This window comes from Octodon degus, unplaced genomic scaffold (assembly GCF_000260255.1).
Source record: "Octodon degus isolate 3935 unplaced genomic scaffold, OctDeg1.0 scaffold00038, whole genome shotgun sequence".
NCBI classification, from domain to species: domain Eukaryota; kingdom Metazoa; phylum Chordata; class Mammalia; order Rodentia; family Octodontidae; genus Octodon; species Octodon degus.
This window is the reverse complement of record NW_004524614.1, coordinates 11,020,313-11,025,473: the sequence shown is the minus strand read 5'-3', so window position 1 is coordinate 11,025,473 and position 5,161 is coordinate 11,020,313. Positions and strand designations below refer to the sequence as shown.

Genomic DNA, 5,161 nt, shown 5'->3' with positions numbered 1-5,161 from the left:
TTTTAAAAAGCAGTCATAATATAAAATAGCAGCTCCTAGTAATTTCTTCCAAGTTTGATCTTTTTCAGAAGCTGACTTAGTTCAGTTTGCCTCATTCTTAGAAGCCTCATCAAAATTCTCCACAAGATCTGGAACCTCATCATCATCCTCTTCTCCAGTAGCAAGCGGTACTTTTCCATCCACAGATTGTTTGGGCAGAGCTTCAGCCATTCTCCTTAAACTAGTCAGACTGTCTGCACCAAGCTGGTTCAAGATGCTGGGTAGCATTTCTGTCAGTTGTTTCGTCTCAGCATGGCCTGTAATGGTGAAAGTGTTTGCTGCCAGAGATGCCTGAACTTTTGGGTTGTTGAAGTGGATAACTGTTTCCTGGTTTGTAAATATATTCACCTCTTCAATACCAGAGATATTGTTTACCCCTAACTCCTTTAATGAGAACTGAAGTTTTTTATCATCTGCTGTGGCCGTTCTATGAACCACCTTCTTCTTTCTGCGAGCAGTTCCTTTCCCACCAATGCGCACTTGTGCCTGCAGTTTGGCGAGTTTTTCCTGGTTCATGATAGTTTCTTTCATCTTGTTGGAGCAGATATGGGGCAGCACGGGGGACTAGGGCTGGCGCTCAGGGGGTCTCGGGCGGACCAGCTGAGATTAGGCGCACACACTCGGGGACCCAAGATGGCAGCTAGAGGGCTGTAACAGTATCTTCAAAGTCTGAAAGTCTATCTTCACTTTCATTCAAGGCATCTTGTCAACTTTTAATTGAGTTTTTAATCTTTTGAATATGTCTTTTAATCTGCTCTATGCAGTCTTTTTTTTCTATATTAGTCATTCAAGGTTTGAATCATTGTTTTATTATCCTCTTTTTTATCAGTGTCTTCTTTAGAAGCACTTAGTAATTCTTTCATTATAGTTATCATTTGTTTTTTTACTTGGGAGATTATTTCTGATCTGATTTCTTCTACACCTTTGTGTAATTGTTTCTTTACTTCAGACACTATTATTTCAGAGATTTTAGGTGTGTAAAACTTCCAATTTTTTCTATGCTAGTGTGTTCTCCATTTGTTCTTGGTGGGCTCAGGGACTGAGAATGCATGTTTCTGCTCTTTGTCATTTTATGTTTCAGAGAAAACTATTTTGATTTCTGTGATTTTTTGTGAAAGTTATATAGTACTTAGCTATATTACTATGACCAGAACCTCTCTGTATAGAGTCTGTTCTTTAGGTATCTCTTCTGTGTCAAAGATTCTTGTTTTGTGTGTGTCCCAAGGATTTGCCCTCTCTACTGATTGAGAGTAAGATATTGGTTTCTGTTTGGCATTGACCTCTGACCTTTGGTGTAGAGCTTTGGTGCAGTTATTACCCAACACTTTTTTTTCAGATCCAGTGATTGAACTCAGGCCCTTGCACTTGTCACGCAAGTGCTTATTGCACTGAGCCATCTCCCTGGCCCCCACCTTCTGTTATTATTACCCAAGATAGATCACATGGTTAAGGTAGATATGATTTTCTATTTACAGTATTACAATTAGCAACAGTAATAATGAGTAGTGAGATTTAGCAATTGACAAACTTTTTTAACTAATGGGTTTGTATTTTAAACCATAATGGCAAACATTATGACTGTATAGCTAAGCAGACAGTAAATTGGGAATCTGTATTTAAATGAGTTCCCCTATGTTCCATTTGGTCACCTCCCCTTGATATACCTGAGGTCTTCTAGTCTGACTAGTTCACCCCAGTTACCTGTTGCCAGACAGGGAGAGAGAGAGAGAGAGAGAGAGAGAGAGAGAGAGAGAGAGAGAGAGAATGCTTTCATAGAGCTGGGTCTAGCAGTGTGCCTCAGATTACTGGGTCTGGATCTACAAAGTTCATATTCATCCAGCTAGGTCTGGCTTGGATCTGCCTGCTGTGCTCATTATCTTTCTGCTGTGGCCTGAGGAAGTGAATTCACTGTGCTCCACTGGCTAGATGTTCTGCTCCTGGTTTAGCTGGCTGGGTCTCACCCCTAGCCTCTCTACAGGAAGTTCCACCACAGGGTCCAACACCAAGCCTGTCCACTGGAGCTTTCTATGGCCTGTACATAATGAGCTTTTGAGGGAACATTTTGATTTCAATCATGACAGTCTCTATTCAGAATACCAAAGCCTGTGTTGAGTAAGATTTATATGTAAATCCATGTAGTATGTGTATAGTGGAGTGTGTGTGTGTGTGTGTGTGTGTGTGTGTGTGTGTGTCCATGTATTTGAAGTTATAAGCCCAGTCTTCCAAATTGTAGGGTTTGGGCTGGGGATGTAGCTCAGTAGAATAAGCACTTGCCTGGCAAGTGCAAGGGCTTGAGTTCAACTCCCGGTTCTGCTGACCAAAAAAAAAAGAGTTTCTCTTTCCAAATTGTAGGGCTTGAACTGGCTCTGCCCTAACTCATTCAGGTCACTGCCTGGGGCTTCCTGATGGGTCTTATAAGCAGCCTAATCTCCAATCTCCTAGTGGCTGCCTAATATCACATTGAGAAAATTCAGTGGGGTAAAAATACTGCTTAAGCTATAGAACCACTATATGTGCTGTATAAATATGAGAGAGAGAGAGAGAGAGAGAGAGAGAGAGAGAGAGAAGGAAGAAGGGAAGAGGGAAGATGGAATCACAAAGTATCTGAGGTCCAAGCAGGAAACATAAGTGAGAACAGATAGAAGGTCAAAAATGTGAATGCTAGAGAGATGCAGAATGTCTCCTGCCAGATGATGGTTGAAAAGCTTCTTATGGGGCAAGGCATTACTCATTTATCTTTTTCTTGCATTGCTGGAGTTTGAACTCCGGGCCTGGTGCAGGCCAAGCAATTGCTCTCCCACTAAGCAAAACCCTAGCCCTGAAAACCTTCACCACCTCATCCTGCGGAAAGTCCACTGCCCTGGGATCACCATCAATCTTTCCCCAGAAAGTTTCCCATTGGCTAGTAAGTCATTCATCACACATTTTTTCAATGTGTTCTAGGCCAATACCTAGTACCAAGCGCTTTACCTATGTCAGCTCACAGCAGCAGAGGTGATGTAGCCCCAGGAATGAAACAGAGTAAATAATCAACAAAAAACTGTAGGACTTCATGGTAGGTGATACAAAGAATTTTGGAGAAGGATCAGAACTCATTCCCCTCCCTTTCGCACTGTCAAACACAGATGGCAGCAGGCAGTGTTGGGTGAATTAATTAATTAATTAAAATATATTTAATCTACATGTAGACAAATTGGATTCTGTCTCTAAGCTCTAGGTAGGAGTTTATAACTACAAAAATTATTTCTTTAAAGCAGGATTCAACTTTTCTGATAATGTTATTGCTATGCCTGAATAAAACATTACAAGTCTTCTTTTGAAAACATATTTGAATTTAATCTGTTCAACAGAAGTGGCTTTCAGGAGATTTTTCTCATCTCCTCCCTTGCTGTTATAGGTCCTGTGTCCACAAATAACAGATAAATAGAAGGAAAAGTGAGTTTAAAATATTTTATTTGCATGGAACAAAAAAAAATCAGAAGTACCTCCCCCACCCCGCCCGACGAGCAGGAATTTCTGCCGAGTTCCGGGAACCCCCAGACCCAGCTCTAGCCCAGGTCCGGTGAGTGTGTGGAGAGCTTCTTGCTACCCTGCACCGGTGGGACCAGTCCCAGCGCAGGCACAGCGTGGGCCGGACCCTCTCCCACCCACTAGGGCCGCCTCACACCACTCTGCAGTACCTCCCCATTCCAGCCCGCTGAGTAGGAATTTCTGCTGCTTTCCAGCAATCCCCAGACATAGTCCTAGCCCAGGTCTGGTGAGTGTGTGGGAGAGCTTCCTCTTCCCCCTACTTCACCTTGCCCCATCCAGGCACAGATCAAGCCTGGCATACACGCCTGGGGTGTAATCCTGCAGCTGCAATCACTGCAGAGAGTATAGAGGATAGATTCAACAAGCTAGTCCATGAGCAGAATATCTCACCACAGGGGCACAACAGGTTCACCCTCAAGGGCAGCAGCGGGAAGGAGCTGAGCACAGCAGCCAAACCCAAGCCAGACGCAGCTGGATAAGTCCAAACTTTGTAGAGCTGCACCTGAACTTCAATAAGTGCGAAGATTAGAACTACAGCAAAGATCTACAACAAAGGGCAGAAGACAGTGCTACACAAAATGATGAGAAGGAACAAAATGCAACCTCAAAACCCAAGCCCACAAGAGCAGAGGTCACTAACACAGAAAAAATTGGAAATCACACAGCTGAAAGCAATGAATCAATGGCTTCTGAAATAAAGAAACAGCTGCAGAAAGATACAGAAGACCTCAGATTGGAAATGAAAAAAAGAAATCCCTGAATTAATAACATCTGCACTAAAGAATCAAATGCAGAAACATATGGAGGAAACCCAGTGCCCAACCAGAACAAGTGCAGAGGACAGTAGCTCAGCTCAAATGCATGTATTGATGGCATTGATAGTAAATAAGCAACAGCAGAAAGATATAGAGGAAATCAGAGCACAATTCTTTTCTAAAATAAAAAAAGAACTCTCAGAACTCATAGCAGATGAGGTGGAGAAACAACTACAGAAACATAGGCAGGAAACCCAACATGAAAAAAAAATTGCAGTGAAGGAATTTCTAACTGCTTCTAAAGAAGAAATTGATTAAAAAAAGAGAGAGACAGAGAGAGGAGATTAGAAAAATGACGGATTCCCTGAATGAGCAATACAGGAAAGAAATAGATCGCATGAAGCAGAGTCAAAGAGATACAGAGGAAATTAAACTCTCAATCACAAGCTTGCAAAACCGTTTAAGTGAATGTGAAGACAGAGTTTCAGATCTTGAAGATGCTGGTGTAGCTAGCGAAAAGGTAAGACAGGATCTTTTAAAAACAACGAGGAGGCAGGAAAGAATAATCCATCACCTGCAAGATGATGCAAACATGAAAAATGTGAGACTAATAGGCATCAATGAGAAAGAAGGAGTCAATACAAATGGCATTAAAAAAATATGGGCAGAAGTAATAGCAAAAAACTTCCCAAATATGAGGAAACAATCTGACATTCAGGTAGCTGAAGCATACAGAATGCCAAGTAACCTCAACCCAATGAAAAACACACCGAGACATATAATAGTCAAGATCCCAGAAATTCAGCACAAGAATAATCTACTGAAAGCCACTAGAG

General features: G+C 41.9%; 1 pseudogene across 1 annotated transcript; it reads right to left on the bottom strand.

The window, feature by feature from the left end:
* Window positions 1-81: 81 nt before the first annotated feature.
* Window positions 82-665, bottom strand: LOC105742153 (annotated as a pseudogene). Its single transcript, XR_001117093.2, has one exon. The product of XR_001117093.2 is annotated as a transcription factor BTF3 pseudogene (transcript).
* Window positions 666-5,161: the final 4,496 nt, after the last annotated feature.